At 40.9% G+C, this 24,289-nt stretch overlaps 1 pseudogene; it reads right to left on the minus strand.

Moving 5' to 3' along the window:
- Positions 1 to 354: 354 nt before the first annotated feature.
- The window catches only part of LOC134343765 (alpha-N-acetylneuraminide alpha-2,8-sialyltransferase-like), a 56,959-nt pseudogene continuing 33,024 nt past the window's right edge, over positions 355 to 24,289 (minus strand).

Consider the following 24,289-nt stretch of genomic DNA (forward strand, 5'->3'; position numbering starts at 1 on the left):
GTCCGGTACTCCCCACTGACTCGTGAGAGGCGCACCGCTTCCAGGGTCTCGTTACCTCGGGTGTCGTGTGTGTCCTGCCTTAGCGAACCGGTCCCTTTTTATCCCCCTGCTGGAGTATCGCCTGTCCATCACTTCAAACAGTTCAGGGTTCAAAGGGGGAGCCGCTCCAGACAGCTCTCTCTCCCACGTCCCTTCATTACACATCTCCAGATGCTGTTTCATTGTGTCCCTTATCTCTCTCTTGAAGACAGGTGGCAGACCAACTGCTGATCACACAGGACAGCTAACATCTTATCTATGTGTATTCTCGTCACAAATGTAATAAAGTTTGTTGCTTCAAGTTTGTTCATTTCTTCAGTGTTCACAGCTACCAACATGCAGTTTCACAATGCCTTTCGCGTGAAGCTGCATAAGTTTGTAAAACTCAGCAGGCAACTTGTGAACATATGATGGCAACTTGTTGTCGTAGTAATGATGGAAGAGCTGGTTTCCACTTAAATTTTTGGAGAAAGGCCAGAATCCATACAACCAAACTTCATCGCATAACTCCAATGCTGCAGTTAGTAACAAGAAACCACTAGAAAGTCGTATCTCATTCACACCTTCATCTTTCCAGAATTTAGTGATGTAGTTAACATATGAAGGATTTAAAAACACTGCCTGCTGTTTTGTTCCAAAATCCTGCAGAGTGTATAAAACATTGAAGGAAAGTGAGGTGCAGAAGAAATGAGAAAATGCAGGCAATAGAACAAATGCTTCTCCAAATGCAGAGAGATGGTCCATAAATGGCTTTCTTCTTAAATGAAGACTTTTAAACCTGTAAAATAAATAATATTAGTTACATCAAGGTTATTAATTTCCCCATATAATTTTGGAAAGTGACCAGGAAAACCTGTAATTGGTGCCAGATGATTCTGGTGATTCACCCTCAATTTGGAAGCTGCTAAGATATCTTGTAAGGGAAGGAATTTCCATTCTGATACAAGCTACAACCAAAGGCATGATCGTGAGGATCTGATTGGGGTTGTTGCTGGCGCAAACAAAGTCCATGGGGTGGGATGGGGTTCGTGTTCTGTTGAGTTCGTAAATTGATTTAACATTGTCATACGTACAACAAAAAATTTGTCTTGCATACTATCCAGAAAGATTATTTCATTACAAGCGTGTACTGAAGTTGTACAAGCTAAAACAATACTAAAATCAGAATAAGTGAAATGATGGAAATTATAATCAAAAGCAAAGGAATAGATTATTGATTAAATACATGTTTTGGATCTGTCCTCCTAAAGAAGAATACCAATAACTTCTCGGATACTATCAGCCTTTGTTCTGGTTGCTTCATTACAGGAAGGAAGTGGAGTTTTTAGAGTGGGTGCAGAGGGGACTTACCAGAATGCTGCCTGTCTTATGGGGAAAAGATGAGCGTGCTAGGGCTTTTCTATTTGGAGCGAAGGAGGATGTGAAATGATTTGATGGGGGTGTATAAAGTGAGAAGAATTATAATAGAGTGGACAGCCAGCACTTTTTTCCCAGGACAAAAATGCTCATATGAGAGGGTTGGTGCTGGTGGCAGATGCATTTGGAACATTTGAAAGACACTTAGATAGACAATATGACCATTGCAACATAGGAGTTGAATTAGGCCATTTGACCCAGCGTGTCTGCTCCACCATTCAATCATGGCTGATCCATTTTCTCTCTCAGCCCCATTCTCCTGCATTCTCCCCGCATTCCTTTATGATCTGACTAATCAAAAGTCCATCCACCTCTGCCTTAAATATGCCAAAGACCTGGCCTCCACAGCTGCCTGTGGCAACAAATTGCACAGATTCACCATTCTCTACATTGAGAAATCCTCCTCATCTCCATCCTAAAAGGACACCCCTCTAAGCTAAGGCTGTATCCTCTGGTCTTGGATTCCTGCACCATAGGAAACATCCACTCTATCAAGGCCATTTAACATTCAATAGGTTTCAGTGAGGTCACCCCTTATTCTTCTGAATTCCAGTGAGTACAGGTCCAGAGCCATCAAATCTTTCAATCAGAATCATTTTTGTGAAACTCCTTCAAACTCTCTGCAATGTCAGCACTTTTCCTTTGGAGAGGGAGAAGCTGGAAAAGATGGCAGAAGAGGCTTTTGCAGGTCCGGGAGATTTCTTCCAGTTCATCTCTGAAATAGCTCCTTTTTCTATCAAGGTGACTGGGGTCCTATTGGAGTCTGTGATTGACAACTGCAGCTCAAACTACGGTTCTTCACAGATAGCGGGATCTCACTCTCAGATTCGTCCTGTAGACTGGCATTTTGATGTTTTCAAGTGCACCCTGGAAAACGTGCGTCTCCAGGGTATGGCTCTATGTATGATTCAATTCCTCATTGATGTTGCTGACCGAAATATTGAGGCAGCCACTGCATTTGAGCCATCCCTTTCTCTTTTGATGACGAGTGAGAGCCTGTCAGTTCTCGAGTCGGGTGGGGGGAGGAGTGCTTGCTGATTTGTCAGGCAAGATTTTCCATTGAGGAAGCCATGTTGACTATGGTGGAAAAATGGATGGCTCTGTGGGAAGAAATTATTAGAATGAACCTGAGGTAGGTTAAAAGGATGGCAAAATATTGTGGGCTGAAGGCTCTGTACTGAGTTCTGTGTTCTATATTTAGGATACAGCCTTAAAAAGGAGGACATTTCAGATCCACTCTCCCTTGCCTAATCTGCATTTCACCCCTCCTCTCATAGATCCCACTAGCTGTTGCTCAACTCTTTTCCTCTATCCTGTTCTAGTGAATATCTCCCATCTATCTTTCAGTCTAGTTGAAAGTGTTTGACCTAAAATGATGACTGTCTGTTTCTCCGCCAGCATTTGTGTGTTGCCAAAGATCTGGATTATTTTACAGTCCTGTACACCAGGCTGAAATGCAATTCCTTGTTCACATGAGTCCATCTAATTGCTTTAGAATGCAATGATGAAGAAAGAAATTAGAGAAGAAAAATTGCTAAAACTCGGGAGTTTGGCAGCAGTATGCGCCAGTTTTCACTTCACAGCTCTCTTTTTCTCCTATTCTCTCTGTCACACATTGATCTTTATCTTTATTTTTAGTTGATTAACAAATCCAAATTGACAATCACCTGTCTTTGATGATGGTTGGATTGGATGTCACGATAGTTGTTTTAGTTCCCACATCCTGCCTGTGATCAATGAGAGGGGGCAGGTTACACCTGAAAACAAATATATATATATATATATATATGTTTTTAAATACCTTTTCTTAAAATAAATACTGGTGTAATATAAACTCACCACTTCGATACACCATGAAGGCAGCAAGTTAAAGGAAAAATCTAAAGGCACAAATTTGTCATCAGACTAGCAGAGGCAATAGATGAGATAGCTTTGTATTTAAATTATTTAGAAATAAATTATTAAAACTTGGTAATGAAGTCATCAGTAACACAAAATTAATCATTGGATTTGTGACAGGTCTAGAAAATTGCAGAGGAAGATAACCTTCAAACTAAGTGATCAGCTGCAGAAATCCAACGCTTCTACAGAAACTCCAAGCCACGTTTTGACTCTTACCTGAACACAAAGTCAGCCTGATCTATTTCAGTTCCACAGCTGCTGTTTGCTAAAATTCCAGCATTTCCAACAACAGAGCAGCGTTTAAGTTTTTTAAATGGTACTGTCTAAACAAAATCAGTGACATTGAATTAAAATCTCTTACAATTCAATCATTTCTTCAGTTTTGCAGAGAACAATTTTGTAGGTTTATAAGATGCCTTTCATAAGGCATAGATAGAGTTGTGATTATCTTTTTGTCAGAGTTAAAATCTCCCATACCAGAATGCAAACATTGAAGGTGAGAGGAGGGGAAGTTGAAAGGAGATGTGAAGGGCAGGTTTTCTACACAGGGTGGTGGGTGCCTACAAAGTGCTGCCTGGGGTGGTGGTAGAGGCGGATCCATAAGGGACTTATAAGAGACATTTAGATAGACACATGGATGTGAGGGAAATGTAAGGATATGGACGTTTCATAGGCAGAATGGATTAGTTTAGTTAGCCATTTGATTACTAATTCAATTGATTCAGCACAACATTGTGGTCAAAGGGTTACTGTGCTGAACTGTTTTATGTCCTTTGTTCTATTAACTATACATATATAATTAACATCATAATATTATTTTATAGTTTATTTAAGGGAAGAAATATCTAGGGAGGGGATGTATTAAAATGTCTATCTTAATAATGTTTCAAAGCTTATTTCAAAGCAAGAAAGTTACATGAATATTGCATTCGTAAGAAGTATTTTGGGATTATTATTCCTTATCTTCAAAATACTGAGATATAGTGAAGCAATGCTCGCAATTAAAAGGTGTTGACTGACAATAAAATTGTTGATTTCAGCAAACTAAGCTTTTAAAGTGTGATCCGTGACATTTGTGTACCACTGTGATGGGAAATTCCCAGGATAACTATTCCCAGGGTAACATTGTGCAACTATGTATATTCCTGTACCTACCTGCTGTGAGAGGGAGGAAGTGCTTTGTTGGGAGTTGCAAAATCTGAAGCTATAACTCAATTTATTGCACACATTTTATTCACTTCCTAGCTGTAGTTATCTATCAATATCATTCCCTATATTGTATATTACCAGCTACTCCTTTGGTTATTTAATTATATTGAATTATTTGCTTTTATAGGCTGTAAGTCAGCCATGATTTCAACATTATCCTCTCAGATTGTGCCAATGTGGACATATGCTTAGGGTTAGATTCAGAATTGTTCTTCTCAAACACCAAAGCAGAGAAAAGTTGCCAATATTATAGGACATTTCCTATCCCAACATCACTCCCTCTTTTCATGCTTTGCTTCTCTTCTTTTGTTCCACAGTCGCTTACTGTTCAGTCATTGGCAAACTTTTTCCTCCTCTGAAAGACTGCACAGTTTTCAGCACACCACCATACATTTTGATAACTTCACTTTGAGTACTGTGGGCTCTTCCAGCATGGTTGAGACAAGGGAAGGACTATGTTAGGATGCTAGGTGTGTGCATTTCTCATGACAGAATGTTTCATTGCCTCACGTGATAGTTTAAGCATTCTTGTCTTCCGTTGACGACTATTTGATTTGCAGAAGAATCTGCTACAAAATGAAACCATTATGGCTGCTACCAGGATACCATAAAATAATCCGTGTATTGCCTAGTGCATTACATCACATAAACGTTTTGATCCACATACAAGATAGTGTTGATCTGCAATGCCTGTAACTTGATTTCTTACAAAGTCTATGGTGCTCTGCACTGTGGAATGTCAACAGTCCTAGAAAAACCACACAGACTCTCTCCCGGAATTCAATGTACATTTATATACCATGAGTGAATAATCCTTGTCACCCAGTGGCCATTCATTGATCTTCGAAAAGAACCTCAAATAAAAACTATGAATAGCCAGTGACCTCCTGGAAACATCATATAAGCTTATGTCATGGTTATCTTGTTACCACGGTCACCTTGTGCGGCTACTGACCCTTTGGGCTAACTATCCTCTTTCCAGTTGTGCACCATTACTGTGATTGTTTTGGAACAAGCTGCAGGGCCTGATGGAACTGGTAGAGCACACTCTGCCAATGGCTGTCTGTATGACAGGCAGCAGCTCAGCTGTGACAGTTCAACAACCACACTGCAGAAATTTATCACAATAACCAAAGAATTGTCCCCATACTTTACTTACTTAACATTCACATACACTTAACATACACTTAACATTCTTAATCAAAGGGGATAAAGAAAGAAGACGTACTAGACATTGGTTCAGATTCAGATTAGCTTTCTCTTGAGATATTAATTATAAGTTAAAAAAATATATTTCAATATAATTTTAGAAAGAAGACCGATTATTTCCCCCATCTCCTTCTTTGGTCTGTCGTGAATTATTTCAATATTATTCTTTACAACTCATTTAATTTCTAATCATTCAACTATTGTCTCCACTCTGGACATTTCTTTTCTACCCTCTCCTTTGCAGAAGAAGATACAAAAGATGAAAAACACGTACCATAAGGCCCCTGGACAACTTGTACCCTGCGGTTACAAAATTATTCAGCAATGTCCTATTACACAAGGATGGACCCTGGACCTGACAGACTCCTTCTTATGCCTTGAACCTTATTGTTTGCCAGTGCTGCATTTTCTCAGCTTGTAACACTAATGATTTTACTTTATTTAGAGGTTCAGCTTGGAACGGGTCCTTTGGGCCCAACGAGCCTCACCACCTGCATTGAATCTGCATTCAATCATTGCACTATCTCAGGGCTCTGATGTGATGAAAGGATCTATAAAGATGACAAACACCACCCAGAAGTTTGCCGATGACACAACTATCGTTGGCAGAATTTCAGATGATGATGCGGCATACAGGAGCGAGAGAGATCAGCTGATTGAATGGTGTCACAACAACAACCTTCCACTCAAAGTCAATTAAACTGTTGATTTCAGGAAAGGGGAAGTTGAGGGAACACACACTCATCCTCATCGAGGGATCAGCAGTGAAAAGGATGAGCAGTTTCAAGTTCCTGTGTGTCAACATCTCTGAAGCTCTGTCCCGGGCCCAACATATTGATAAAATAACAGCAGTTCTAGTCCATTAGGAGGTTGAGGTGACTTGATATGTCACCAAAGACCTGTAAATTTCTACTGGTGTACCGTGGAGGGCATTCTAACTGGTTGCATTACTGTCCAGAATGGAGGAGCCACTGCACAGGATCAGAAAAAGGTGCAGAAAGTTGCAATCCCAGCCAGCTCCATCATGGGTACCCACCCACGATATCTGTATTTTAGGTTTTCAGTATCTGCAGCTGCTTTTAATTTAATTTTCATTTATTGTAACATTCTGAATGATTATGTTACATCTTCCCATGATTCCCACGCTCATGGATATGTGCCAGCATTCAGGACAGCTTCAAAAGGCACCATCCATCATTAAGGACCCATCACCCAGGACAGGTCCTCTTCTCGTTGCTACCGTTAAGGAGTAGTCTGAAGACACATGCTTAATGCTTCAGGATCACCTTCTTCCCCTCTGCCATCAGATTTTGGAATGGACCATGAACCCATGAACACTACCTCACTTTATTTGCTCTCTTTTTGCACTACTTACTGAATATAATTATTAAATATTTGTTTCCTTTTGTAATTTATATATTTTAATATTATATATTACAATGTACTGCTGTGATATGACAACAAATTTCACAATATCTACCAGTGACATACAACCTGATTCTGATTCTGGTTCTGGACCTGAAACAAGGCTTTTCACTGTCCTTGGTACACGTGACAATAATAAACCAACTTACCAGTGTTGTCTCCCACATTTAATGATTTTCTCATCAGCTGCTACACAGACTCAATGATCACATATCAAATGGCCTAAAGTCGCCCATGCTACTCGGGGGGTGGCGGGGTGCGGGATAAGCCAATTTAGCAGGGGAATTGGAAGAACCGCAGTCATGCCACATGTGAGGAGACAAATGTAGAGAATAAATCAAGCCAGTTCAATGGGCAGAGATGACAGAGGCAGGGTAGGGAGCAGAGGGCTAGCCGGCTCACCAGGGAAGTCAGGTTGAGCTGGCAGCATGGATCACAATCAGACTGTTAGTCATTGGGAGAGATTTAATAGGCTGGACCTTTTTTCCCTGGAGTGAAGGAGGCAGACAAATGAACTGACACAGGTAAAAATAAAAGCCCTTGATAGAAAGTTTTCCGCATGGCAGTTGCATCAAAAAGAAGAGAGTATATATTTAAGGTTGGAGCAAAGATGTTTAAAGGGGATTCTTTGGAAAGATATTCTTTTATTTACTTACTTAATTACAGAGCAGGTGATGACGTCAGATACAATCACTATGTTTACATATGAGGAGTGCTAATTTGAATAATTGGATTAAAATGATATATAAATGTCATACAGGGGTGGCTGGGAATGGACCCAAGTGCAAGACACAGACACTGAAGTACTAGGGACAAGGCTAGGATACAGGGCAATGGCAAGGACACGGACAGGAAAACCAGGAACCTGAACAGGGCTGAACAAGAGAGCTAGGAGCCCGGGCTTGTCCCCGAGCCAGAGACTGGACATGGACCCAGTACCTGGGTCTTGCCTCTGGCTCAGACCCCAGAACTAGGCAAGGAATCTAGGTGTTCTGCTGCATGAACAACAAAATGCTAGCAGGCCGGATTTGCAAAAGTCTCGGCTTAATCTAAAGACTGTAGTTGTGTACATCATTGAATCATGGCTGAAGGATGGTTGTAGTTGGGAGCTGAATGCCCAAGGTTACACGTTGTATCGGGGGTGTAGTGGATGGCGTGCCTCAACTAGTAAAGAATGGCATCAAATTAGTAGAAAGATGTGACATAGAATGGGAAGATGTTAAGACAATACGAGGGTAAAAGGACCCTGATGGCAGTTATATACAGGCTTCCCAACAGTGGCTGGGAGGCGGACCACAGATTACAACAGGAAATAGAGAAGGCGTGTCAAAAGGGCAATGTTATGATAGTCATGGGAGAATTTAACATACAATTCGATTGGGAAAATCAGGTTGGTAATGGATCTCAAGAGAGTGAGTGTGTTGAATGCCTAAGAGGTGTCTTTTTAGAGCAGTTTGTCATTGAGCCTACTGGGGGATCAGCTATACTGGAGTAGGTGTTATGTAATGAACCAGAGGTGATTAGGGTGCTTAAGGTAAAAGAACACTTAGGAACCAGCGATCACAATATGACTGAGTTCAACTTGAAATTTGAAAGGGAGAAAGTAAAGTCTGATGCAGCAGTGTTTCAGTGAAGTAAGGGAAATTAAAGTGGTATGAGAGAGGAGTTGGCCAAAGTAAATTGGAAGGAGCTGCTGGCAGGGATGTCAGCAGAGCAGCGATGGTGTGCGTTTCTGGGAAAAAAAGAGGACGGTGCAGGGCATGTGTATTCCAAAAATGAAGAAATACTCAAATGGCAAAATAGTACAACCATGGCTGACAAAAGAAGTCAAAGCTAATGTAAAAGCAAAAGAAAGGACATACAACAAAGCCAAATCTAGTGGGAAGATAGAGGATTGGGAAGTTTTTACAGAAAGCAACTAAAAGAATCATTAGAAGGGAAAAGATGATATACGAAAGCAAGCTAGCAAATAATATTAAAGTGGATAGTAAAAGCTTTCTCAAGTATATAAAAAATAAAAGAGAGATCAGAGTGGATATAGGACCACAAGAAAATGAGGCATGAGAAATAATAATGGGGGACAAGGAGATGGGCAGATGAACTAAATGAACATTTGCATCAGTCTTCAGTGTGGAAGACACGAGCAGTGTGCCAGATGTTGTAGTATGTGAAGGAAGAGAAGTGGGTGCAGTTACTATTACAAGGGAAAAAGTTGCTCAAAAAGCTGAAGGACATAATGGTACTTAAGTCATCTGGACCAAGTAAGCTGCATCCTCGGGTTCTGAAGGGGTAGCATTAGACATTGTGGTGTCATTAACAATGATCTTTCAAAAACCATTGGACTCTGGCATGGTGCCCAAGGAATGGAAAATAGCAAACGTCACTCCACTCTAAGAAAGGAGGAAGGCAGCAGAAAGGAAATTATAGACCAGTTAGCCTGGCCTCAGGGGTTGGGAAGATGTTGGGTCAATTGTTAAGGATGAGGTACTTGATGACATGGGACAAGATAGGACAAAGTCAGCATGGTTTCCTTCAGGGAAAATCCTGCCTGACAGAGCTATTGGAATTCTTTGAGGAGATTACAAGTACGATAGATAAAGGAGATTCAGTGAATGTTGTATATTTGGACTTTCAGAAGGCTTTTGACAAGGCGCCACACACGAGGCTGCTAACCAAGTTAAGAGCCCATGGTATTAGAGGAAAGCTACTAACATGGTGAGAACATTGGCTGATTGGAAGGAGGAAGTGACTGGGAATAAAAGGATCCTTGTCTGGTTGGCTGCCAGTGTCGAGTGGTGTTCCGCGGGGTCAGTGTTGGGCTCACTTCTTGTTATGCTGAGTTTGTCTTTTTAATTTGATGATGTCATTCTTGCCCGCCCACCATGGCACATGTCTCAGACATTATTGCAAAACTCTGACTGTCAGTTTTACTGAAATCCAGATAAAAGATTTTTTTCTTTTTAATGATATAGAGGGTATGTCTAAATTAATTATATGGGATACATTTAAAGCATTTTTACGTGGTCAGATTATTTCTTATTTAGCTAAACTTAAAAAACAAACTAAAGCAGAGTTAGATAGAATCTCAAAACAAATTAAAGATTTAAATAATATTTATGCAATTTCCCCCAATATTGATTTATTTAAACAAAGGGTGGAACTTCAATCACAATATAACCTGTTATTAACTCATCCCATTGAAGGCTATTTGCTTAAGCTAAAGAGCCAATTTTATATGTCTGGAGATAAAAATAATAAACTGCTTGCATCTCAATTAAAAATGGCCGCAGCCAAAAGGAAAATCTTGAAAATCCGTTGGAAAGATGGTACCATGGCTCAGAAATATGAAGAAATTAATAAGATTTTTTAAGATTTTTACACTGAACTTTATAAATCTCAATGTCTGTTAGATTCCTCTGAAATGAATACTTTTTTACAAAAGATTGCTTTTCCGAAAATCTCGGCTGAGGATCAGAAAACTCTTGATGCTCAAATTACTGAAGCTGAAATTCATAAAGCTATTTTTTCAATGCAATCTGGTAAGTCCCCGGGACTTGATGGTTATCCTGTAGAATTTTATAAATAATTTGGAAAGTTGCTTTCTCCGTATATGTTGGAAATATTTAAGGATTCTTTTGTGAAAGGTGACTTACCCTCTACTTTTTATGAGGCTTCTATTTCTTTAATTCTTAAAAAAGATAAAGATCCCACTGACTGTGCTTCATATAGACCTATTTCATTACTGAATGTCGACATTAAGATTCTGTCAAAGATAACGGCCAATCAGTTGGAGAATATTTAGGGTAAAATTATTTTTAAAGATCAAACAGGCTTTATAAAGGGTCATTATTCTTTTTCAAATATTCAGAGACTATTTAATATCATATATTCATTCTCTTTTAAACCTCCACAATGTGTTGTATCTTTGGATGCTGAGAAAGCGTTCGATCGAGTTGAATGGAAATATTTATTTAAATTTTTGGAGAAATTTGGCTTTGGTGCTAATTTGAATAATTGGATTAAAATGATATATAAATGTCATACAGGGGTGGCTGGGAATGGACCCAAGTGCAAGACACAGACACTGAAGTACTAGGGACAAGGCTAGGATACAGGGCAATGGCAAGGACACGGACAGGAAAACCAGGAACCTGAACAGGGCTCAACAAGAGAGCTAGGAGCCTGGGCTTGTCCCCGAGCCAGAGGCTGGACATGTACCCAGTACCTGGGTCTTGCCTCTGGCTCAGACCCCAGAACTAGGCAAGGACGAGGCTTGGCAGGCAGTCAGGATGAGGCTGGAATCTTCAGGCTTGAGGCTAGAGACTAGAGACTTGGCTTGGCAAGAGGCAGGAGGCGGGAGTCTTCAGGCCTGAGGCTAGAGGCTAGAGACTTGGCTAGGCTTGGCAAGAGGCTAGAGGCTAGAGACTTGGCTAGGCTTGGCAAGAGGCTAGAGGCTAGAGACTTGGCTAGGCTTGGCAAGAGGCTAGAGGCTAGAGACTTGGCTAGGCTTGGCAAAAGGCTAGAGGCTAGAGACTTGGCTAGGCTTGGCAAGAGGCTAGAGGCTAGAGACTTGGATAGGCTTGACAAGAGGCTAGAGGCTAGAGACTTGGATAGGCTTGGCAAGAGGCTAAAGGCTAGAGACTTGGCTTCGCTTGTCAAGAGGCTAGAGGCTAGAGACTTGGCTTCGCTTGGCAAGAGGCTAGAGGCTGGAGTCTTCAGGCTTGAGGCTAGAGGCGAGGCTTGGCAGGAGGCAGGAAGGAGTCTGAGCCAGAGACTGGACAAGGACCTGGTACCTGGGTGTTGCCTCTGGTTTTGACCCCAGAACTAGGCAAAGATGAGGCTTGGCAGGCAGGCAGGATGAGGCCGGAGTCTTCAGGCTAGAGGCTAGGCAAGAGACGAGGCGAGGCTTGGCAGGAGGCTGGAGGCTTGAGACTAGAGGCGAGGCAAGGCTGGAGGCTGGAGGCTGGAGACTAGAGGTGAGGCGAGGCTGGAGGCTGGAGGGTGAAGATCTGAGGTGAGGCGAGGCTGAAGGCTGGAGGCAGGAGACCTGGGGCGAGGCTTGGCAGGAGGCAGGAGGCAGGAGACTTGAAGCGAGGCTTGGCAGGCTCCTCGTGGGCAGGGCGCAGTTCGCCTGGGCAGGGTGTGGATCACCACCCAACAGAGGCAAGGGACAGGAAGGGACAGAACCAACCCCAGGTAACGGCAAGACAGCCTGGCTTACCTGGGCGGAGGCAAAGGACAGGAAGGGAGCTAGGTACAGGGTGGCTGCAAGACAAGACCGCAAGACAAGACAAGGCTTCTGTCAAAGCAAGGCGAGACAAGAACTTCAGGCAAGGCGAGAGTTACTGGCAAGACAAGGCAGGGCTTCAGGTGAGGAAACAGGAGGCAGAGGAAGGGATACAAGGAGTAAGGACAAGAACAATCCAGCAGCCACGCCCTGGTCTCTGGAGGTATTTATGCAGCCAGCACCAACGAGCATCAGCTGACTCAATTAGAGATCAACAAGCCAGAAACAGGGTAGTCATGAAAAACTGCAGCAAGGGTCGATGGACCGGACCGTGAACCGGAATATGGACTTCATGGACCAGACCATGACAATAAAGCTCCTATTGCTACTGTTGTCACTAACAATTGTAGGTCTCCTTTTTGTTAGCTTTCACGGGGGACAAGGCAAGGCTGTCCAGTAAGTCCTTTGTTATTTAATTTAATATTAGAACCCCTTGCTATTGCTCTTCATGAGGCTAACAATATCCATGGGATTCTGGGATTTTTGGAATGAGACCATGCATAAGATCTCTCTTTACACTGACGATTTATTGGTTTCTGTATCTAATCCTGATGAATCTATTCCTGCCTTGCTAAAATTATTCAATGAATTTGGAGATTTTTCAGGATATAAAATAAATTTCAGTAAAAGTGAATTGTTTACTTTAAATGACTCTGTCTCTATATATGATAATACTCCTTTTAAAGTCACGGATTCTTTTAGATATTTAGGTATTATAATTACTAAAAAAAATTAGGATCTTTATAAAGCCAACTTTGTTCCTTTAGTAGACTCTATGAAGTATTTATTTAGTCGATGGAGTCCACTTACGTTTTCACTTGTTGGTCATATTCATATAGTTAAAATGATGATTTTACCAAAATTTTTATATTTATTTCAGATTATCCCTGTTTTTTTGACTAGGAAGTTTTTTGATCGGATTGATTCTATTATTTTACCTTTTTTTTGCAATAATAAATGACCAAGAATTAGTAAATGTCATTTACAAAAATTGAAAAAGAATGGAGGTCTTGCTTTGCCTAATCTAAGAATGTATTATTGGTCTGTTAATGTGTGATACATGTCCTTTTGTTTATATTGGGTTGATAAGAGTAATCGGCCATTTTGGGTAGACCTGGAACAGAAGGTTGTAAAACAGTTTTATTTAACCTCATTATTGGGAGCTGCTTTACCTATACAATTAGCTAAAGTTGCTAATTTAAACTTCTTTTTATGCTGTATATACATGATTTAGATGATAAAATAGATAGCTTTGTTGCCAAGTTTGCAGATGATATAAAGATTGGTGGAGGAACAGGTAGTGTTGAGGAAACAGGTAGGGTGCAGATGGACTTAGACAGATTCAGGAAATGGACAACAAAGTAGCAAATAAAATGTAATGTTGGAAAACGCAGGGTCATGCACTTTGGTAGTAGAAATAAATGTACAGACTACTTTCCAAATGGGGAAAAAATCCAAAAGTCTGAGATGCAAAGGGACTTGGAAGTCCTTGTGAAAAACACCCTAAAGGTTGACTTGCAGGTTAAGTCAGTGGTGCAGAAGGCAAATGCAATGTTAGCATTCATTTCAAGAGGTCTAGAATACAAGAGCAGGGATGTGATGCTGAGGGTTTTTAAGGCACTGGTGAGGCCTCACTTTGAATATTGTGAACAGTTTTGGGCTCGTTATCTTAGAAAAGCTATGCATTTATTGGAGAGAGTCCAGAGGAGGTTCACGAGGATAATTCCAGGAATGAAAGGGTTATTATACGAGGAATGTTTGATGGCTCTGGGTCTGTACTCACAGGAATTTAGAAGGATGAGGGGGTATCCCATTGAAACCTTTCAAATGTGGAAAGACCTAAACAGAATAAATGTGGAAAAAGGATGTTTCCCATGGTGGGAGAGTCTAAGACGAGAGGGCACAGCCTCAGGATAGAGGGGCGTCCTTTCAAAACAGAGATGCAGAGAAATTTCTTTAACCAGAGGGTGGTGAATTTGTGGAATTTGTTGCCACATGCAGCTGTGCAGGCCAGGTCGTTGGATGTTTTTAAAGCAGAGATTGATAGGTTCCTGATTGGACATGGCATCAAACGTTACAGGGTGATGGCTGGGAAATGGGGTTGAGGAGGAGAAAAATAAAGGATCAGCCATAATTGAATGATAGAGCAGACTCAATGGGCCAAATGGCCTAATTTCTGCTCCTATGTCTTATGGTCTTATGGTCTAGTCAGGCGCACTCAATTTCAGCACATATAGAGAAATAGCACAATTTCCTATTGTAGCCCCCTGGTAAGCCTCAGGCTCGCTCAGCTCACTTTCGTCTAGGGGGAGCAGCCTTCAACCCCGCCAAACTGGGTAATCAAGTTTGTGCAGATGCTTTGTGATGTACCCCACCCCGCCAAATAACAGACAATACACCATGAGGAGGAGAAGATGGCGGCACAACGACAGCGTGCGCGGCCTCTCCGGAGATGAATATATGTTATCTGTCAAGTAGGGGACCGTGCACAAATCTGAGTTGGTGGAGACAGATGTGAGAGTACGGAGGAACATCTAGAAAACTTCTGAAATGCCCACTTCGCTGTCGCTGCTACTGTGTGGTAACCGGAATCTCTGGAGCAGAAGGCCCCGCAATCCTCGGCTTTGCTTGTTTCAGCGGCTAGGGCTAGGTTGAAGGTGCTCGGCAGAGGATGGCGCTCGGAAGGCTGTATCGGAGGGGCTGGTTGGAGGCTCGAAGTTTTCGGACGGATGGACTCAGTGTTGGCTGTGGTTGGCTGCTTCCAAGGCATCGGCAAGTTGACAGTGCCTGGAGGTTTATGGCAGGGAGTTTCTCCCTTTTGCCACCTTCTATCGGAGACTCGGGAGTCGATCAACTCAGGGACTTTTGAGACTTTTTTTTACCATGCCCATGGTTTGTTCTTCGTCAAATTATGGTATTGCTTTGCACTGCTGTAACTATATGTTATAATTACGTTGTTCTGTCAGTGTTATTCTTCGGTTTGTCCTGTTTTCTGTGTTATCACTCTGGAGAAACATTGTATCATTTCTTAATGCATATATGCATTTCTAAATGACAATAAAAGAGGACTGAGTGTTCTCATAATCTAATCTAATTTGCAATTAAATAATTACACTTTATAGATCTTACTGGAACAATGTAATTAATAGAGATAAAATATAAAAGGAAAGTAAAAGATGCCAAACTTATCAAAGTTCAACCACTTTGTGCACAACCATTGGAGCTCAATTAACAGAGTCTTCTTTTCACCATTCGATCTCCTCCATCCTCCTCTACCCGCCACCTGGGACCAACCACAGTGGTCGACCAGACGCTCCACACGAGTCTGTCTTCGTCTCCTCTCCTCGCCGAAGACCCTGGGCCTCGGACTCCCGCTCGGGGTCAGTTTCATCGCCCAGCTTACAGCATCACGTCTCCTCTCTCTGTCCCCATCACACTTTCTGCCCCAAAGCCCGTGAAAACAATAGCTTACTGACACACAAGAAAGAATAACATCTGTCCCAATTGGATAGCAAATGAATACAATTCTCGTTATCAGTAATATAACCCAAACAAGCTGCTAGAGACAGAACCACTGTCTCAGCAGTTAACATCACAGAGAAGCCATTTTATTTTTAACATAACAAAGAAGCCATTTTATTAGCCTTAGCAATAACATAAAAGAAGAAACCACTTACACTATATTCTTAGGTTATGAATCCAAGGATGAGAGATGTTAGTTTTATGGATGGTCAGGACGTTAGTTTTGTTCTCTTTGGAATGCTGATGGCTGCAATGTGATCCTATAAAGAGGGACTTAAAATCATTAGGAGATCATAGAGAGTAGATGGAGAGAAACTGGTCTTCACATCAGAACGATCAGGAACTACACCAGGTAGAATGAGGCTGAAAGACAAAGGAATCAATAGTGATACAATTCGTTTTCATGACCAGGGGAGTTGGAGTGGAAGATTCTATGAGAGCATTCAAAAAGAAGTTGTATGAGTATCTGAAATAATTCTCAGGGCTATAAGGATGGGGAGATGAACTGGATTGTTCATATGTGGAGCCAGGATGGGTTGAATGTCTCTTTCTATGTTAAAAACATTTTGCAAATTCCATAATTCTGTTCATTGCTTGGCTAATATTAAAGTCTTAAAGTCATATCCATTTTGGAGAAGATATACAATACAGAATTCAAAGAACTTTCAATTTATTATTTGTATATAGCAAAGCTTTACCAAAGCCATTAATCAATGTACATTTTCTTAACTGTAAATATGTTATATTCACCATTCCTTACACCTTGGGTGTTCAAAATCAAAATAACTTTATTCAGAATTTGAATATAAGTAATTGAACACATAAATCTGGTCAATCTAATCATATATCTCTTTCTCTTACACACAAAATACACTGTTATTTAAGATGAAAGAAGAAAAAGAGAAAAAACAAAAAGCCCCCAACATAATTATAAGTCAGAAGTGCAGAGGTTGGAGCTCAAATCTTCCAAAAGCTGATGTGTCTGATGTACTCACGGCGCCAACTCCTATTCACCGATGACCGGTAGGATTTCTCCTCTCGGACTCCATTGAATCACTACACTTTCGTTGGAATGAATCCCACGGCTGGTTCTCTTCTTCTTCTTCTCTCCATCTCTCGCCAAAAAGACCTCGACCCACCCCAGTGTCCATCAGAAAACCTCTCTGCCCAGCATTCTCTAGAACCTTCTCCCAATTCCACCATCATGATTGGATGCATGAACATCACAACGCCTTAACGATAACCCAAACACTACCAGCAGAACACACTGCTTCCACAGAAAACTGTAGCAACATTACAAAAACCTACAACATTAGCAGCAAAATCTTAACCAGGTGTTACACTTCTGTTAACATATTTAGTGCAGTATCATAAAGTGTTATCAGCAGTAATAATTTATTATATTATCTGAAGAGAGAGAAAACCATAAATTTAAAAAGAACATATTTTTTCCCTGTCACGGAGTGACTGACTCATAGTGCTAGCAACCAGATTCTGTTACTGGAGTTTGCAGGTTCTCCCTGTGATCATGTGGGTAACTTCTGGGTGCTCCCACATAGCTTCCCCTGACATTTCAATGATGTGTGGAATGGTAGGTTAACTGGCCATTGTAAATTGCCAGTTATTGGTAAGTGGAAGGGGATTGAAGGGAATTTAGGGAAAATAAAACATAGGATTAGTGTAAAGTGGATGGGCCTGAACTCATTGGGTTGAAAGGCCTCGTTCCACACAAAATATTGACAGAATAAACCACAGAGGAGGCTGGTTTCCGTGATGTGCTAAGCTACATCCAAAACTCTCAGCAGTTTCTTGCAGTCACATGCAGAGCTGTTAATTATCCAGAATACTTTCCATGTTGCATCAATAATAGTTGGTAAGGAAGTTTTTTTTTGCTTCTCAATCACAAAATAATAAGATTTTTTGTTTTAAGTTTAATAATTTCTTACATTTTCACAGCTACCAGCTTGCAGTTTCACAATGCCTTCTGTTTGTAGAACTCAGCTGGCATTTTGTGAATTGCTGATGGCAACATGTTGTCGTAGTAATGATGGAAGAATTGGTTTCCATTTATATCCTTGGTGAAGGGCCAAAATCCATACAACCAAACTTCCTCACAGATGTCCAATGCTGCACTTAATATTATCAAACCACTGGAAAGATAACCCTCGTTTACATTGTTATCTTTCCAGAATTTACTGACGTAATTCATATATGAAGGATTTAAAAATACTGCCTGTTGTTTCGTTCCAAAATCTTGCAGAGTGTATAAAGCTTTAAATGAAGTTTAAGTACAGAATGAAAAAGAAAATGCAGGCAACAGAATAAACGCATCTTCATATGCAGGTATATGGTCCATAAATGGTTTTCTTCTTAAATTAAGACTTTTAAACCTGTAATTTAAATAATAGTTTACATTAAGGCCCTGAAGTTCAAGGAAATTATCAATCTCACAAAATATTTTTTGTAAGTGATCAGGAGAATCTGTAAGTAAAGTCAAATTAGCAATCATATGCAGACGACATAAAATTCAAAACGACAATTCCACATGCTATTTACTAGATATGTAATTATGAGATGTAAAACATAGAATATCACAGGAACATGCGTTTTAGCCCATGCTGTGTGATACAAATTAATCTAGTAATAAAATGCCTAACTAAGCTAATCCCTTCTGCCTAAACGATGTCCGTATCCTTCCATTCTATAGACATTCTATATACCCTCTTAAATACCTCTATCATATTTGTTTCCAGTTGCCACCCCTAGCAGTGTACTCCAGGCACACTCCACTCTGTTTGTAAAAGATTTGCCCCACACAACTCCTTTGAACTATTCCCTCATGGATAAAATGCATGACCTCTAGTATTAGACATTTTGACCCCAGGAAAATGATACCAGCTTCTTTATGACCTCTTTATCTATGCCTCTTATAATTTTAAGACTCTCTCCTCAGCCTCTGTCACTCCAGAGAAAACAACCCAAGTTTAATGTCTTCACTATTCATACAAGGCCCATTTCTGCCTTATTGTCACAAATTGGAGCTTTGCATGTGACTTCAGCTGTTGGATAAACACAATCCACTGAGGAGCATATTACACTACATTGTTACTTTTCTAACTAACAGTGGGTGCTGCTTCCAGCAAGTAGCTGGAGATATAATCCTTCAATGGTCACCCTTCTTGTAGTACTCCATTAGTGGAGGTGGTGATATCGCAATAACTCGCCATTCAGAAAGGTCGAGGATCATAGGGCAGCAGGTGAATAACAGCACATCAGTGAGTGCTGGAGTTTCAGAGGCATTACATCCTCTCAGGACCTCTCTGGTGAGTAAAATTTCCAAAAGCTCTGGTTTTCACAGCAGTAGTCTCTGATTCATGTCACATTCTGTACTAAAGCCTCTGATTATGAATCATGTGGTCTACACACTCCCACGAGATCAAAGTCATGTTGCCAGCCATATTAACTCCCCTTTCCATTCCCACACTGAGATGTCCATGCATACCACATTGAGGACAGAAGCAAACTGGAAAAGCACCATCTCATATTCTGTCTTGTTGCTCTGCAACATGAAAGCATCAAAAACAATTTTTCTAATCTCCAGTAACCTCATCCTCATCCTTTGTTTTCCCTCATTTCTCTGACCTCTTTACTACCCCTCTTATCACCCCCACCTTCTCAACCTGCCTACAATCCCTACAACTCTCCCGCTACTACCAGAAGTTCAAGAAATTGATGTTCATGCCATCAGGTTGGAGACTACCTGGATGGAATATAAGGTGTCGTTCCTCCAATCCGAGTGTGGCCTCATCACTGCAGTGGAGGAGGCCAACGACTGATATGCTGTATAGCCTCAAACTTGATTGCAAGGTCATCGATTTCTCCAACTTCTGGTAATATGCCAGGTTTCACCTATCACCTACCACCTTGTACTTCTTCCTCCCCTCCCTCCACCTTATTACTCTGACTTCTCATCTTTCTTACAATCCTGATGAAGGATCTCAGCCTGAAACGTCGACTGTTTACTCTTTTTTCCAGATTGTTCCTTGCCTGCTGAGTTCCTCCAGCATTTTGTGTGCGTTGTGTGGATTTCCAGCATCTGCAGATTTTCTCGTGTTTGTCCACCCATCACATACCTGCTTGTGCCCACAACTCATTCAATAACGGGCTGATCCAATTCTTCCAGTCATCCCCACTCCCCTGCCTTCTCCCCATACTCTTTGATGTCCTGGCTAATCAATAACCTATCTATCTCTGCCTTAAATACACCCAATGACTTGGCCTCCACAGCAGCTCGTGGCAACAAATTCCAGATTTACCGCTCTCGGACTAAAGTAATTTCTCCACATCTCTGTTCTAAATGGACATCCTGCAATCCTGCAGTTGTGTTTTCTTGTCCTGGTCTCCCCTACCATGGGAAATAACTTTGACATATCTAATCTGTCCAGGCCTTTTAACATTCTGAATGTTTCTATGAGATTCCCCCTCATTCTCCTGAACTTGAGGGAATACAGACCAAAAGCTGCCAGACGTTCTGCATACAGTAACCCTTTCATTCCTGGAATCATTCTTGTGAATCTTCTCTGAACCCTCTCCAATGTCAGTATATCCTTTCTAAAATAAGGAGGCCAAAACTGCACACAATAAGTGTGTGTGTGGTCTCACGCGTGCCTTATAGAGCCTGTAGGTGGTGAACGGCTGTGTCTCATGGTGCAGGGGGACAGAGGGGAAGTCGGTGCCGTCACACCTAGCCCGAACAGCGGGCAGGCTGTGGCTGGCGTGGGTGTCCAGCCGAAGCTGCCTGCTCTCGGGTCGTAAGCGGCTCCGCTCCAGCACGTCCGCCACTGGCTGAAGTCAACTCGCAGATCTCAGTGCAGGTGCCGCACACAGAAGCTCTGGAAACTGGAGGCGGTGACCGTGTCCGTTGTTCGTGCCAAGTAAACCTCGCTGCAACCTGGAACGTGCTATCTAGTTCAGGTTATGTGCAATAAGAAATTAATAATTAATGATCTTGGTGCGTGTGGTGTTTTATGGAAGAGAAATCTAATAATAGAATTCTTCATTAAGATTAAAATTTGAAACATTGGAAACAGAAACTAAGGGTCTCAAATCTGAGATAAGGAAATGACAAAGGTACGAGGTATAAGAGCTAACAAATTAGGGAAATTTATTACTAAGGGTAATAGTAAATAGGATAATACTGATACATGAATTTTTATCAACTGTTCATTCTGGCATAAAAATACGTCAGGAAAGAGAGCTCACTGTGTCTTATGGAGGAACTTGGAGATAATATTAGAGATAATATTAAATCCAAAGATGTACAGAAAAAACAACTTGCTGTTCAGAGTTTAATGCAGAATGACAAAAAGATTCTAAGGAAATATTGGGAATCAGAGAGCTCTCAGCAATCAGGAAAAAACTGTCTGTAAAAAATTTCATACATATGCAAAGAGGAAAGGATAAATGAAGACTGATGTGAGTCCCCTGCAGTACGAAATTGTAGAAATTATAATCAAAAGCAACAAAACGGCTGAATGAGTAAATACATGCTTTGAAGTCGTCTTCACAAAAGAGGATACAAATAACTTGCCAGATATTATTACTTGAATGTGATAGAATGGGCAAAGGGGAGGCGTAACAAGCCATGGATTTTACACCGTCACTGAAATCAAGTGTTAAGGTACAGCAAGCAGTTAGAAATGCAAATAGTACAGCGGCCTTCAATGCAAGACGACTTGGGTACAGGAGCAAGGATATCTTGCAACACCCTAGAAACTATACTTCTCACTGCATCAGGAAAGCAGCCAACATAATCAAAGATAGAAACTGAATCAAATTTATTATCACTGATATATGTCATGATATTTGCAGTTTTGTAGCATCAGTACTGTGCGATACATAAAGAAATTACTGTTACAATGAGAAATATAAAAAAAAATAAGTAGTGCAAAAAAGATCAAAAAGCGAGGTTGTGTTCAACATGGATTGGGTGTCTTCAGGCAGCTGTTCCTCCTCCCTGACGGGAGTACTGAAGATACAGGAGTTAATGAATGAAGTGGCCACTGAGTGTATGTTACTTAACCATGCTATAACTTTGAAGTATTTTAAAGTTAAACAACAAATAATGAATTATTTTTTAAACTGTAGTCAATAAACTGCCTAAAATATATTATTTAAAATAATTTTTCTTCATGTTACATTTCAAATTTTGCTCTTTGATTCACAGCCAACATCTCTCACAGTTTGAAATCTCTTGTACACAAGAGCTGGGTTAATAAGGATTGTAGGTATGTTATTTAGAATCAATACTGGATTCTAATGTATTAACTGATTATACTGAATGGATTGAACTCTGGCAGGAGAATTGGCAAGTAGATGGGATATTTGAATCAGAATCAGGTTTATTATCACTGGCATGTGATAAAGAAGTAGATGCATAATGGTGGATGCACCATTTGTGATCTTCTAAGATTTTCTGAATTCTAGGGAAGTTTAAAAATTCAAAGATCACACACCTTTATAAAGAGTCTGAATTTAGAAAACAGGAAACAGCAGACTGGTCGGCATAATATGTCAGTTGAAAACTTCTGAAAATGATAGTTGAGGAAATGAAGGCTGCTTGGCAAGTATTAAACTAAATTGCTCCAGAGTAAACACTGAATGACAGAATTACCTGTACTTTCTTATCCAGAACTCCTTTCTGATATAACTTCTACGGCTTTCCAAGGGGACAAAGCACATTAATTCCTTTCCTACACTCATGGCTGACATGCCCTACTATATTTGGGAACCAGTGAGCATCTTCCTATAACTAATTTTGTCTGGGATTCGACTCACATTCTGCAACACTAAGAGAGGAAGAGAAAATTCACTGAATGAAGCAATGGGGTTGAACAATAGAGAAGGCAAAAGGTTTTTATCAGAGCTTTCCATTTCATGTCCCTGTCCTGCATTTCCTACCTACTATCAACTGTGGAACAGATAGCTGCAGATTGTTTAAATACTTATTGATTCACAGAATGAGGGTGTGCTCCTCTGGTTAGCATTTACCATCTGTCGTGTTAATCAGCTCTTCAGAATTGCACTTCAAAAGGCAAATAAGAACAAGTGTGAAGCAATTTAACAGGACACTCTTTATAAAAGGCAATGCTTGGTTCAATAACGCAATAAAAGTCGGTAATAACTATATAACCATATAACAATTACAGCATGGAAACAGGCCACCTCGGCCCTTCTAGTCCGTGCCGAACTCTTACTCTCTCCTAGTCCCACCGACCTGCACTCAGCCCATAACCCTCCATTCCTTTCCTGTCCATATATCTATCCAATTTAACTTTAAACGACAACATAGAACCTGCCTCAACCACTTCTGCTGGAAGTTCATTCCACACAGCTACCACTCTCTGAGTAAAGAAGTTCCCCCTCATATTACCCCTAAACTTTTGTCCTCTAACTCTCAATTCATGTCCTCTTGTTTGAATCTTCCCCACTCTCAGTGGAAAAAGCCTAACCATGTCAACTCTATCAATCCCCCTCATAATTTTAAACACCTCTATCAAGTCCCCCCTCAACCTTCTACACTCCGAAGAATAAAGAACTAACTTTTTCAACCTTTCTCTACAACTTAGGAGATGAAACCCAGGCAACATTTTCGTAGGCCTCCTCTGTACTCTCTCAATTTTATTGACATCTTTCCTATAATTCGGTGACCAGAACTGTACACAATACTCCAAATTTGGCCTTACCAATGATTATACAAATTCAACATTACATCCCAACTCCTATACTCAATGCTCTGATTAATAAAGGCCAGAAAACCAAAAGCTTTCTTCACCACCCTATCCACTTGAGATTCCATCTTCAGAGAACTATGCACTATGATTCCTAGATCCCTCTGTTCTACAGCATTCTTTAATGCCCTACCATTTACCATGTATGTCCTATTTTGATTAGTCCTACCAAAATGTAGCACCTCACATTTTTCAGCATTAAACTCCATCTGCCATCTTTCAGCCCACTCTTCTAACTGTCCTAAATCTCTCTGCAATCTTTGAAAACCTACCTCATCATCCACAACACCACCTATCTTAGTATCATCTGCATACTTACTAATCCAATTTACCACCCCATCATCCAGATTACTAATATATATGACAAACAACATCGGACCCAGTACAGATCCCTGAGGCACACCGCTACACACCATCCTCCAATCTGACACACAATTATCCACCACTACTCTCTGGCATCTCCCATCTAGCCACTGCTGAATCCATTTTA

This window comes from Mobula hypostoma, chromosome 3 (genome assembly GCF_963921235.1).
Source record: "Mobula hypostoma chromosome 3, sMobHyp1.1, whole genome shotgun sequence".
Classification (NCBI taxonomy): Eukaryota; Metazoa; Chordata; class Chondrichthyes; order Myliobatiformes; family Myliobatidae; genus Mobula; species Mobula hypostoma.